Genomic DNA, 15,244 nt, shown 5'->3' with positions numbered 1-15,244 from the left:
AGGCTATTTTGATAATGTTAGACTTATCAGCGGCCTTCGACACGGTCGATCATTCTACTCTGATCGACCGTGTCGAGGCCATCGGTATCAAACACAAGGCCAAGGACCTCATAGCTTCTTTCCTGGCTGACCGCAAACAGGCAGTGAAGATGGGTCCATTTACCTCACCAACATTCAAACTTCCTTGCGGTGTTCCTCAGGGCTCCTCGCTAAGTCCGACCCTTTTTAACATTTATGTGTCGGACTAAGCGAGAGTAATAAAAGCGCATAACATCAACCTGACCACATACGCCGATGATACTCAGCTGGTATTGTCTATTCACAAAAACGGTTCGACGATAGCGGCCAACTTTAAGGACGGTATGCGAGCTATTAGCAGTTGGATGGCTTCCAACTGCTTAAAGTTCAACTCTGCTAAGACCGAGGTAATGCTGTTCGGCAAGGTACAGCCTGCCTGGTCCCTACTGTGGTGGCCGGAAGAGATGGGTACTCCACCTGAACCGGTTGGTAAAGTGAGGAATCTGGGAGTTACATTCGATGATAAACTCCTTTTTTATCACCATGTGAACTCTGTTGTTTCATCGTCTTTTAACATCCTGCGAAAAATTAAAAAGCTTTTGCCATACCTCCCTATTACAACAGGCAAAACTCTTATTTCAACTTTGGTGTTTTTTCGCACCGATTATTGTAATGCGCTCTTCCTCAATGCGCAGGAAAAAGTCATTTCCAAATTACAAATGATCCAGAACGCCTCCGCCAGAGTTCTACTTGGCATTCCTAAATTTGCCCCTGTTACAAAACATTTGGTCCAACTACACTGGCTCCCGGTCAGAAGCCGTACGAAGTTTAAGTCCTTATGTATTGTGTACAAAGCAATGCACAATATGGGACCTAAATTTCTTAGAAACTCTCTGAAGCCCCTTCCAACTCGCAGAACGCTTCGTTCCAACATGACCCTTCTGCTTCAAACCCCCAGAACAAGGAAAGTAAACTGGGGAGACAGACGCTTCAGTGTTGCAGCAGCAAGATTATGGAACTCCCTTCCTTTTATCATAAAATCTAGCCCCACATTGCTCACTTTCCGAAAGCAACTTAAAACTTGGTTGTTTCTCAATGACCCTTTAGTCCTTTAGACTCAGAATCTACCTGTTGCTAGGACCCCTTAGTCTTTTAGACTCAGAATTTACTTGTCCCTAGGATACTGGTATTAGGCATAGCTCCTAGCGCCGAGACACCCTCGGGTAATTGTAGCGCTTTAAAAATCACATAAATAAATAAATAAATAAATACCTCAACTCTATGACCTCAATTATCAATGAGACCGCCCCCTTGCAACTGAAAAGCGTCTCCACTAAGAACTCTAACCCATAGTACGATGGTAGACTCAACGAAGATAGACGTGCCATGCAAATGGCAGAGCGCACCTGGAGATCAGCCCCTTCCGCATTGCACCTTAAAGCTCTTAAGAAAAAGAGAAACGCCTACTTTAGGAAAATCAAGCGCTCAAAATCAGATTTCTTCAGCCTCCAGCTCGACCAAGCAAAAAACCGGCCAAGAAAACTGTTTGAACTAATCAAAACACAATCCAAGGAACAACCCAACAATCACATAGCACAATGGACAATATACCATCCTGGGAAGACTTCTCTGCTTTCTTTAATCTAAAGACTGATAACATAAGGAGTGATCTCCTCAATGATGTAAGCCTTTACTCCAGCCCCCACAGCATAACACCCACTGAACCAAAAAACAATGCTGCATGGTCGTCCTTTGACACCTACACAGAAGAAACAATTGGCATACTGCTCGTCACACTGAAACCTTCCAATCACCTCACAGACCCCCTTCCAGCTAACGCTGTAAAGGACTTCATCCCATTGCTCCTCCCACTTTGGACCAAAATTATTAACTGCTCACTTCAACAAGGACTCATCCCCGACTCCCCCAAAGTGGGACAAGTCACGCCTATACTCAAGAAACCAACAGCTGACCCTACTGACCTAAACAATTATCGTCCTATTACCAATATCCCCACCCTGGCCAAACTGTTGGAAAAATGCGTACAACTCCAACTGACACAACACATTGATCAGTTTGACCTCCTCAACCCTCATCAATCAGGCTTCCGAGCAGGACACAGTACGGAAACAGCTATGACACACATAATTGATGACGCCCTCCAAATCCTAGATCAAAACGACACCTGTCTCCTCATCCTACTTGATCTCTCCTCAGCATTTGACACTGTCAAGCACGAGAACTTACTCGAGCTGTTAAATATCAGAATGGGTCTATCAGGGAATGTACTCAAGTGGTGTACTTCCTTTCTGCATAACCGGTCTCAGAAATTCAAGAGCAACAACTTGATGTCCCCACCTGTGCCTGTTACTTTAGACGTCCCACAAGGATCCTCCCTATCCCCAACTTTGTCCAACCTAGTCATGGAGCCACTCACCACTTTGTTACAAGCATCCAATGTACACTTTCACATGTACGCTGACAACACCCAACTCTATCTCAAATTACAATCCCCCGAAGACATCAAACTTCTGAACACAACGCTCAGAAACACCCAATCATGGCTAGCCGAAAATCACCTCAAACTCAATGCTCTGAAAACTGAATTCCTTCTAATCTCACCTCCCGCGAAAATCTCCACCACTCAAACATGGCTTAAGCATCTAACTGCACTCAATATCCAACCTACCATGGTGGACTCTGCAAAATCCTTAGGCATAACGCTTGACACCCATCTCAATACGCAACAGCATATCAGCAAGGCAACTAAGGGTGCGAATTTCCAAATCAATACTTTGAGGAAATTTAAACCCTTCCTTCCAGCTAAAGATTTCCAAACTGCAGTACAAGCCCTAGTCATTCCTTGCATAGACTACGGAAGCGTCGCGCTCTGCGGACTCCCCCTATCAACAACCGCACCCCTAAGAGCCTCTTTGAACGCTGCAGCCAGACTTATCACCGGATCAAAAAAACGCTCGCATATTTCCCCTGACTTAAAATCCCTGAACTGGCTGCCTTTTGAAGTCAGAATCCATCTGAAAATCGCCTGCATGGCACACATGGCTGTACATTACAACTCACCCAGCTACCTCACACAGAAGCTGACAATATAAGGTGGCTCAAGAGCCACTAGAAGCCCAAAAATTCTTCTTCTGAAGCCTCGAAGATTCCGGAAGGAAAAAACGTACAAACGCTCCTTTTAAGGAATGGCACCCAGGATCTGGAATGCACTCCCTCCAGAAACCAGACTTATCTCCTCCACTGCATTTTTCAAGAAAGAAGTAAAAGCTATCCTCATGGCTAAATTCACCTGAACTTTTACTTTAGTTCTACTTTGAGACTCTGCAGCTATTTGTACTACTTGTTTTGTCTAATCGACTATGCTCCTATTTTACTACTCATTTATTACCTACAGCTATTCTGTGCTCAAAAATCTGTTAAACACTCTCTTGTTTTTTCCTACCCCTGTTTTTGTAAAGCGCTCTGATATCTGCAAAGATCTTGTTCGCGCTATATAAAACTTTCAAAATAAATAAAAAATAAATAAAATAAGTCTGGAGAGGCAACCGACAAGAGCTTTAACGAACGCTTGCTTCGTTAAGTTGATGGTTGAAGTGCGCAGTTCAATTGTCAGCGCGCGCTTCAAGCACCTGGCTTGCCGCGACTCGCTCAACACTAGAATGCTGACCCATCACTCTGGTGGTGTGAGTGTCAGCCATATTGGATTGTTGCAGAATCAATAGGCATTGTTTCAGAAAGAGTTTTGTTACTCTTATTTTAAATCGTTTGAAACAGCGTTTCTGATCTATCCTTACTCTAGTGCTGGTTTTCTTTCTAGTCCTCACTGGGCTATGTTGAATCTGGCAGATCTTGACAGTGTGGTCCAGAAAAAAAGGGGGTTATATAGGTCATAGAACGCTTTTGATTGACTTATCGGTATTCGCACCACTGTTGGTTAACCTGATTATTTCTTAACAGTTTTTTTGCTTAATGGAGCGGTACTCTTGGCCTTGTGCTGTGGGTAGGTGAGTGAAGGGTGTGCCGACGCGTTTCAACCTTTGTATTTGGACCTGGGTGATTAAAAGAAGGTCTTCCTCAGGGCTGGTGTGATTTCTTGTTGTAGGACACTGCTGCTGATTTCGGTCTACTGTCTGTGAGGCTCTGAAGCGGCTCTCTATCTTGGTGATGGTTTTTTATTTCCTGTTCACTTCATCACTCCGTTATAAATATAGTTCTGTGCAGGTTCTTGTTCGGAGGTCCGGTACTCCTACCAGGTCTATTTCTTTTTCTATCTTTTTCCTCGGGGTTCCAGACTCTCTGTCGTTACTGGCGTTCACGCCACGGCTTCATCTCGCTGCATTCCGGCGTTCTCTGGAACCCCGAGGAAGAAGATAGAAAAAGTCCCAAACCTACAATTTTAATACATATAAGTCACATAAGTCACCCCTAGGGTAGGCCTTACACAGCCCAGAGGGCAGGGTGCAATGTATTTAAAAAGTTAGACATGCACTTTTAAGTTTTACATGTCCTGGTAGTGAAAAAACCAAGTAATTTGTTTTTGTCTAAAAATCCTCTTTAATGGTAATTTTGGATTTTAAGTTAACGTTTTTCAAATGCCACTTTTATAAAGTTGTCATTCTCCTGCCCTAACCATTGGGTGCCTGCAGCCTGTTTCTTGGTCAGATGACATGGTGTAGTTAGCAGTTGGATTTGGTTTATTTCTCCGAGACAGGTACAGAATAGAGGGATTAGGTGTGGCTGAATGGACATCAACTGGTGCAATGGGAGAGGTAGAGCTCTTGCAACTAAATAGGCTTTGCTCTGCCTTCACACAAAGGACTTGTCACCACTGCACTGTTCATGTAGCCAGCTTGGAGCCAAGACAGGGGAGGCAGGAAACTTTAAGCTCTTCAAAGAGAATTCTCTAAAAACCTCTCCAACTTCAAAGTGGGTACCAGGTAAATATAGTGGACCCTCAGACCCAACTCTTCAATACATCTGTGGCCCTGTGGAAGACTCAGAAAGATTGCTGTGCTGCTCTGTAAGAAGGACTGCTACTCTGTTGCCCTGCTGTCTGCTGCCCTACGGCCTGCTTCACTGCTGCCTATGTAAAGGACTGGATCTGCATCTTCAACCCAGGACCACCAGAGTCACTCTGAGGACTAGCTGGCTAGCCTCCTGATCAGAGCCTCAGGGACAGTAAAGGTTACAACCACATTGAACACAGCATCTGGACTTTGTCTGCTGTGAGTCTTACCCCCAAATGGAGCCACCCCTGTCCTGGACCCTTGTAAGTGGGCCCTCCCTGCTCAACTGTGGTGCCAACAGAACCAACGCAGAGTAACACATCCCCTCGCAAGACGCATCATCAAAACTGTTGCACAACGCATCCCTGATGCAGGACTTTTTATCGTAGACCCACAGCTCATCAGAACCACTGTTGCATGATGCAGGACATCACACACAGCCTGCAGCCATTTGGAACCGCCGCTGCAACACACATCTCCACAGTGGACCCTGCTCCTCAGACTTGCAGCTACATGGACACGCCTTCTCGATGAACTTCACCTCGCCTCCCACAGTCCATCAGAACCCCCGCTGCAGAACGCATGTCTGAAGTAAGTTCTTGCTTCACCGCTGCTGTCCAATACGTTCTTCGATGTAGGACTCTACATCACTTCGCAACCAGGATTTAAAGTACTCTGTTCCGCAAGCAATACTTTGTCCTCGTATACGACCATTGCTCCATCATGGGCAGCCTGCACGTGTGAATTTGTTTCGGTCAGGCACAACCATAATTGCAGCTATGTGCTTTCAAATGCAAAAACAACAGGTGATGGACAGAATGCAGAACAATGTCATACATTCACCCCAGTACAGAGATCTGGGCCTAAATCCATCGTTTTATTGCTCACCATGCCATTCCAGTTTGAACCCAGCCATATGCAAATCAGTCTTGACCCTGTGCCCTATGGGAACAGTGCAGCCCGAACTGTCAAGCCAGGTCCTCCCTGGACTGGAAACAAGCATCCAAGGACTGGTTTCGGGCTTTCAGCCCTCATCAGCTTGGATAGCTTGATTCCAGTGGCATGGACAGCACGGGACTCACGTCTGAGCATACCCGTCCCACTCGGGGTGACAAATGCAAAAACAACAGGTGATGGACAGAATGCAGAACAATGTCATTCATTCACCTCAGTACAGAGATCTGGGCCTAAATCCATCGTTTTTTTGCTCACCATGCCATTCCAGTTTGAACCCAGCCATATGCAAATCAGTCTTGTCCCTGTGCCCCATGGGAACAGTCCAGTCCGAACTGGACTCGGAGTCAAGCTATCCTGGCTGAAGACGGCTGATAGCCAGAAACCGGTCCTAGGATGATTGATTCCGGTCCAGGAAACATGGTTTGGCAGTTCGGGCTGGACTGTTTCCATGAGGCTAGGGGTCAAGGCTGATTTGCAAATGGCCATGTCTGAACTGGGGTGGGGTGGTGAGCAAAAAAACGATGGATTAGGCCCAGATCACTGTACTGGGGTGAATGTATGACATTGTTCTGCATTCTGTCCATCAACTGTTGTTTTTGCTATGTGCTTTCAGGCACACTATTTACCTAAATCTTTAGTATTACATCTCTTCTGTTCATCTTATTAGATATTTTGTCATTTTGGTCTCAAATAATTTATTACATTTGACTCTATTTTTCTAAATTGTTGTGAGATTTTTTCTGTGTTTTATTTTACTTTATTACTGTTTGAAGTGCTGCCTTTGTACTTTACACATTGCCTATAAGTTAAACCTGACTGTTTTTGAGCCAAGCTATCACATAGTTAAGCACAGGTTAATTTGGGTTCTACTGTGTTTCATCCTGTCAGAGATTGCGGTTACTTCTTGAGTAGGGTTTCACCCATCGCACCCAGTAACCCAATATCCAACAGCCTCCTTCCCTCTATATGAAGGGAAAGAGGCTTCAAGGCACTCCAGAGCAGGTTCACAGCATCTCCAGAAGTAAGTTCAGACTTTAGGTGAAGACCTCTTCTGGGAGACTGGATGTAATGTAGACACAGCCCTAGTTTAGCAGCTGTCCTTTAAGGAGTACTCCATTCTTTGGTCATAAAGGACTTGAAACTGTAACAAAGTGGTGTGGTTTGGGTCCCACTTTTATTCACAATGTGTAGATTGAATGATGATCCAGTGTTTCAACCATACAACTCGTTAGGGGTGGTTCTCTTTTTAACCCCTTCGCTGCTTGGGTTATTCCCCTGCTGTGCTGGGGGTAGGGGGGCGCGCATAGCGCCCGCATGCTCATGACGAGCTCAGCTCGTCATGGCATACACCTCTCGGGTGCTCATGACGAGCTGAGCTCGTCACAGGTGCATTGGCTCCCGTGGAACGCTCAGCACAGCAGGGGAATTCTCCCAGCACCTGAGCGTTCCACGGGCCATGACGAGCTCAGTTCGTCATGAGCACCTGAGAGGTGTATGCCATGACGAGCTGAGCTCGTAATGTGCATAAAAGGGGTTAAGTGCCCTCTCCAGGCTGTTTTCCAGTCACAGCCTTTATTTACAGTGATGCTTCCAATAGCAGGAGGCACTGGGCTTTCTATATCGTGGAGCACCCACAACAGAGGCACATGGAGGGGGAGTGAGTTTTCTCCACCCGCCTGCCATCAACCCAAATGAAGGAGTAATCATGGAAAGACAAAAGGGAGACTGCTTCACCTTTTACAACAGAATCTGCAGTCCCATCCCTCACTTCTACCATCCACCAAATGGTGGGGATTTGGAATATGAATCAGCATCTCCTTGACTAAACAAAACAGCTTACAGAATTGTAATGGCAGCCCTGTCTCCACTCCCTTCACTCCAGTATCTAGGTATCCACCCTCCTGCTACAGGAATAAAGACAATACAATTCCACTATCTGGGATCATAGTCCTCACCCCCCATTGTGTGCTAAGCGGATAGTTAAAATGAATTTCACTGACCTCCATTACCCTTGTTTACTCATAAGCCATGCGTATAATATGTATGCAGCGCATGCACACATACTTAACACGTACTCTTGATGTCAGCACAAGGGTCTGGGTATACACACAGGGACAGATTTAAGAAGGACTTGTGGTGTCCTTGTGTAACACAAGTCTTCGCAGGATAACCCAAGTTGTTAACTAGGATTTACTCAGCCACACAAAGCCACTTTGTGTGGTTTAGTAAATACAAAGTAACACAAGGAAGCGCACAGCACTGACTTGCATTACTTTGCCTCGGGTAGGCATTACATGGGTAGAGCTGGGGTTTTCCCATGCACCCACCCATATAATTTGATGCAAACTCAGTTTTTCTAAGACTTGTAAATCTGGGCTTGCACCAAAATGGTGCACCTACTCGACATAAGTGTAACGGGGAGAAATATCTTTATTTCTCTTTGTTAATTACTCTTTCCACATGTGTTGCATTCTGCAGTACACATTGAAAGAGGAATATGCCTCTAAAGATTGTTTTTGTGCAGGAAAGTATCCTTCCCTGCACAAAAACAATCCTGTCTTTGGCGTAGACACGGTTGCACTATGACAATGCAAGGCAAGAGAGCAGAAATGCATATCTTTGCAAATATGGTGCATTTCTGCCCTCTCTATTTCACACAACACAGCGCTGTAAGTAGCTCTACTGTGTTGCATAAAAGAAAGGTAAATGTGGTCCATAGAAGCAGAACTTTACACAGATAGGCCAGTAGGCCTCAACCCCAGTTACACAGTGAACAAGACCTGGTCACACTATTGATTTCTCTTAATCACGTTATACTGCCGCCACCACTCTATGCCCTATACCCACAAATGCTACAAAGTCTATTGTCAGCAATGAGGGTATGATTGGTGCCCCCCTCCAGGGCACAGGACAGGTACAGAACCTCATATATTTCAAGACAGGCCTAGGTGTTTGCAACACGCTTAGATTAGTGTGACACCAGGATCAAAATAAAAGTCAGGGTACCAAATATTCATGTGGTAGGACACTGGTGGCAGGGTAACGCACTGGTATAGCATGTAAGGAACATCTCTGCCCCAATATATTCTATGAGTTATGGTGTTCTTTTTTTAGATTAAATGCACTAATATCTGTTTCATTCACTTTATTTTCAAACACATAAAAGTGTTGTTTTTAATCCTTCTTTACCTAACGGATTAGGGAAATGAACATATGCATTTCAGGACAGTCTGCCCACTGAATGGTTACCTCATTGACACTAACAGATGGGCTCATTAGAAAGGTGTCTGGAGAGCTGAGAAACAAATGGATGTGAGGTATAATACTGAGCTTCTTCAATCAAATCATCTTTGGCATATGGTACATAGAGCTTACTAACTCTGTTCAGTGAAAACATAAGGCACCAGTGGGTCGTCACATTATATACATAATAGAGAGTGTAATTTAGACCATGAGGAATGCATTTGGCTTTAACACATCATACTACAGAGTGTAAGGCCAAGGTCAAAAAAGATTTTGCAATTATTATTGCTTACTAAGCTGTTCCTATCACATCTGCACCACATTTATATATATGCAAATGCAAATAGAGTTGTGCACAGATTCTGAATAGATATATATATATATTTTTTTTTACTGAAAACCCCAAAGGTTACAGGGAAGTTATAGTTAGGAAATAAAAAGCAAATTAAAAACTATAAATTTGATGAAAAAATCAAAGGTTGCAGGGAAGTTATAGTTAGGCTGCATTTCATTCATACAAAACCAGAGAAATTCAGCAGATATAGTTAGCTGAGCCTAAAATGCACTGCTTATGACTCACATATTACATCACTCATGATATGGTCAGATGATATCACTAATGACATCACTGATGACATCTAAAATGACATCACTGATCACATCTCAAATGACATCACTGATTGCATTATCCTGTTACTGTGAATGTTTTTAAAACGCTTATGAGTGTTAAATATCTTTACCAAGGTGTATTGATGAATCATTAAATGTATGAGTGCCAGTATGGATGATTCAGTAGGTGCATGACTGACTCTGTAAATCAGTGATTAGGTGACTCAGTGAATGTATGGGTGAGTGACAAGTTGAGTGAATGTCTGTATCGGTATGTCAGTTGGTGTCTAAGGCGCTGTATGGGATGGTGAGTAGGAACTTGATGGCTGTATGGGTGATTGGTTGTTTGAGTATCTATATGGGTGTATGGATGTCTGTGTGGGTGAGTGTTGGGGTGTGTGACTGCCTGCATGGATGAGTGAGTGGGTGAGTCAGTGGCTGTATGGATTTGTAAGTGCATCTGTGAGGGGCTGTATGGCGGAATGAGTGGGTGTATGGCTGTGTCTGCGAGTGAATGGATGTGTCAGTGGTATATGGGTGAGTAACTGCCCATGTGGAAGGCAGTATAGGTAAGTTTTGGAGGAGATGAGTGACTGTATGTGTGTGTGACTGACTGTGAGAGTGGCTGTATGGGTGAGTGTGTGCTTGTGTCGCTGACAGTATAGGTGGATGAGTATGTGTTATTATCTGTATGAATAAGTGAGTGGGTGTGTGTATAACTATATAGGAGAGTAAGTGGCTGTGTGATTGACTATAGGTGACTGAGTAGGTGTGTAAGAGCTCTATGGGTGACTGACAGTGTGTGACTGGCAGTATGGTTGTATGAGTGGAAATATCAATGGCTGTATTAGTGAGTGAGTTGGTGTATGAGTGGCTGTATGGGTGACTGAGTGGATGTGTGTGTAGACCTATGAACCAGTGATTGGATGTATAAGTACTGGTATGGGCGTGTCAATGGTTTTGAGAATGATAGTGTGGAAGTTAGAGGGAGTGTATAAAAGGTAATATTGGGGTGTGAGTAGGTGTGTCAGAGATTCCGTGGATGATTCTGTGGATGATGTCATCAATACTTTCATTTGAGATGTCATCAGTGATATCATCAATGATGTCACTGACCATGTCATGAGTGATGTAATATGTGAGGTCATAAGAAGTGCATTACGGGTGCGCGAGTTATAGTTAGCTCAGATAACTATAACTGCTGAATTTATATGAGTGAAATGTCAGCGTATCTATAACGTCTCTCTAAACTTTGTTTTTTCAGTGAATTTATAAGGTTTTTAAAAAATGTCTTTCTGAACTATAATTTCCCTGTAACTTCAGTTTTTTTCAGTGAATTTCTAAGGTTTGGAACTGCTAATTGCAAACTATAACGTCCCTGTAACCTTTATTTTCTTTTCAGTGAAGTTTTAAGTTTAAAAAAAAATCTATTTCTTAATTGTAACATCCATTTTTGTAAGTGAGCCTCTAAGATTTTCTTATTTTCTTTCTATGATCGGATATTATACATTATATTTATATTATATACCACTCATTTTTTGATTTGGAATGTGTTTATCATAAAGTACTTCAATAACTGATTTTAATTTAAAGACTCTTTATGAACCAGGACAACATTGTCGCATTTACTGTGGAGAATCTATGATCACATATGAAAAAATACACTTAAAGACATTTTAAATAGAGTTTAAGTCTAAATATTTAGTAAGATATTGTTTTAACTTTTCTTTCTGTGATCACAAAGCCACGAAACATGTTAATAAAACTGTTTCTGCTTTCCTCAGAGACCATATTATGGGCTATATCTATAACATCAGTCTGTGTTTTGACATGCTTGGAATGTATAGCACTGATTTAGTTCACTTTACAGACAAAGGGAACAGAGTGTTTCTAAGCAACATGAAACTCTGCATAAAGTCTTATCTGTAGCTGTCTTGTACACAATTTCACCACAAAGGTTGCTGTCAGAAATACCCATGAGGCCAACATTTTGTTCATATTCTTGTCAACTGTTTTTTTTAATCTTTGAAATCCGTGACGACGTTGTGATGATCACAGTGCGAAATCGCAAAACAATAGCAGATATTAAACGACCACCACACATTAAAAAAATATGTAATTAAAAAGTTCATTCTAACTATTACAATACACACATTACTAACGACATCAATGCTTAAAAACATATTTGTAAACATATTTTTCTAGTAAGTTTTTTAAGAAACTGTTTAAACCTTACTTTCCATTTTCACTGTTACACCGAGAGTCGGGCCTTTTTTAGGGGGTGCAAAAGACATATATGCAGACATTTTACAGTACTTTCATTTTAGACATTAGGGATTTATAAAGTGCACTTTTTAAAGTCATATTTTTGTAGGAAGTTTGTATAAAAACAATCATTTAAACCGATTTTCCATTTTTGCGATGACGTCTGCATCACGATGATATTGGTAGCTGCGGTCAACGCGAATATGTTGCGAAATGACAAAACAAATGCAGACATTCAGGGCCTGATTCACAGAACTTATCTGAGACAAATCCCAAACTTACTACTTTTGATATTCACAGAATGCAGTTATTACTTTTGGTTAAACTTACTACTTTGGTATTCACAGAAGGCATTTAGTAGTAGTACACTAACTTTACTACTACTAAATTCCTTCTGTGAATACCAAAAGTAGTAAGTTTAACCAAAAGTAGTAAGTTTAACCAAAAGTAGTAAGTACATTCAGTGAATACCAAAAGTAGTAAGTTTAAGATTTTGTCTCAGATTAGTTCTGTGAATAGGGCCCTCAATATCTACCACCACATTCAAAACTTATACTGCACCATGGATTATAACCAATACACTAAACACATTACTATCTAAATGACTGTATAATAGCATGTACAACTCGCTTAAAAGCTCTACAACACAGTACGTAACTTTCCAGTGTAATCTATGTTTGCATGCATCACTGTATTCCTAAGTCTCTCATTCACTGTATAAGTATTTGAGAGGATCTGTGAGACAGTGCATCAGTCTATCAATACTTCTGAAATGAAATGCTTGACTGCCTCAGTACATCTATGAGTGGGTACATCAGTGTCACAATGGGTCTCTGATTGGTTGCATTAGTCTCTCACTCAATCTGCTAGTAGGTGCATGAGTGCCTTTGTCCCTTTGTAAGTAAGTATAAGACTGTCTAATTGGATCTGTGAGTGGATACATGAGTGTCTAAGTGGGTGTCTGAGTGGGTGAGTGAGTAGATGAGTCTTGCAGTGGGTCTTTTGCTGGCAGCATGAGTGTCTTAGTGGTTCTGTCAGTGGGTGCGTGGGTCTCTGAGTGCGACTGTGAGTGGTTGCATGAGTCTTTGAGTGTATAACTGACTGGGTGCATAAGTCTCTTAGTGGGTCTATGAGTGGCTGTATATGGGTTTGTGAGTGTCTAAGTGGGTCCGTGAGTGGATGTATGAGTGTCTGAGTGGGTCAGGGAGTGGGTGCATGAGCGTCTTAATGGGTCTGTGAGTGAGAGTATAATTCTCTCAGTGGGTGAGTGAATGGGTGCAAGCATGAGTGTCTGAGTGGGTCTCGGCCTGGGAAGGTGAATCTGTGAGTGGATGCATGAGCCTTGACTGGGTGAGTGAGTGGGTGGGTATATATCTGATTGTGTTTGTGAGTGGGTGTGTGAGTTTCTGAGTGTATGAGTGACTGAATGAGTCCATACGTCTATGAGAGTCTGTGACTGAGTGTGGGAGTGACTGTATGGGTGTGTGAGCGGGTGTATGAGTATTTTTGTGGATCTGTAAGAGGGTGTATGAGTTTCTCAGTGGGTCTGTGTGAACATGCATGAGTGTGTGAGTGAGTCCGTAAGTGGGTACAAGAGTCTCTGAGTGGGTCTGTACATAAGTGTGTGACTCTCTGAGTGAGTCTGTAAGTGAGTTCATGAGTAGCTCAGTGGGTCCGTGAGTGGGTGTATGCATGCCCAGGTGGGTCTCTGAGTAGGTGTTAGAGTCTCTAACTCAGTATGAGAGTGTACACATGAGTCTATGAGTGGGTCTCTAAGTAGGTGCATGAGTCTCTGAGTGGGTCTGTACATAGGTGTGTCGCGAATGAATACATGAGTATCCGAGTGGGTATGTGACTGGATGAATAAGTGTGTGAGTGGGTAAGAGAATGGGTGTATAAGTGTCTGAGTGAGTTTGTGAGTGCATACATGAGTGTTGTGTGACAGTGAGTGGCAAGTTTGTACAAATATATATTTTTTAATATATTTTCACTAATGTTCGTGATGACATCACGATATTCACAATGTCATTGCGACGGTACACAAGGGTCGGTATTCGTCGCAAATATTGTGCACAATTAAAAAAATCTATTTTGGAGATATAACTCTAACACACCCATTTCTCAAACATGGGGACAGAGTATCTCCACCCTGACCCCTTATATTATCTGTCACACAGATTTTCAGCCCCAGGACCATTCCTCAATGATAAAATGGCGACCGCTACTTTCTGTTCAGGTTGCGTACAGCCAAAAACAGCATTCTGGATGGCGGGCACATCCGTGATTAATTGTGAAACCACTGCAAAATATCAGCGGCCAGAGATATAACTATAATTTTTGCTTGAATTTCTCAACAAATACTTGACAGATTTGCACCAAATATCAAAAAGCCCAATCTGCATAACATCTACCTTTCTGCCAAATTTGGTGTAATTCCACCCAGCGATTCGGCATGTAGGTTCGACAAAGTGTTCCTATGGGAATTAACATTGCAAACCTACCCTTTTTTTGTGCCCCTATTTCTCGGTCTCCACTGCACGGATCACCACCAAGCTTTCCATGACACACAGAACATACTTTGACACTTTTTGGGGAAAGTTTGATAAAGACTGATCAAACAAGGCCAAAGTTATAGGCGTGTCAAAAATTTATTTTTCTATTGAAACTAGTTCCTAACTATAACTACCTACTGCAGACTGGCATATACATGTTTGTGTGTGTGTATATATATATATATATTTATATATATATATATATAAGTACAGAAAAAGGAGGGAGAAGGAGGAACTGAAAGACTAGGTCGGCCTCCAGGGACGTAACATAACAGTAAGAACCCCAGTCTGCTGGGTTCAGAGACCTAGTTTGTTGGTGGTCGCTGATCAAAGTTTGTCAGTACTGACCAATAAGAAAGAAAAATTTCTTTCTAGTGTCCCCTCACTCACCGGGGTTTCCCCACAGTGACATGCTTCATCATTGGGGCCATCCCAGTTCTCTACGAAAAGGGGCGTGCTGCGACTCACGGACTACGCAGAAGCACTTGGTTGTGAAGGACTATATGTGGTGCAAGTGAAATTGGTAGAGTGGGTGTGAGTGATTAAAAATACCGTGCTAGTGGGCCTCAACAA

The sequence above is a fragment of the Lissotriton helveticus genome, chromosome 7 (genome assembly GCF_964261635.1).
Source record: "Lissotriton helveticus chromosome 7, aLisHel1.1, whole genome shotgun sequence".
Taxonomy (NCBI): Eukaryota; Metazoa; Chordata; class Amphibia; order Caudata; family Salamandridae; genus Lissotriton; species Lissotriton helveticus.
Note: the sequence above shows the minus strand (reverse complement) of the source record.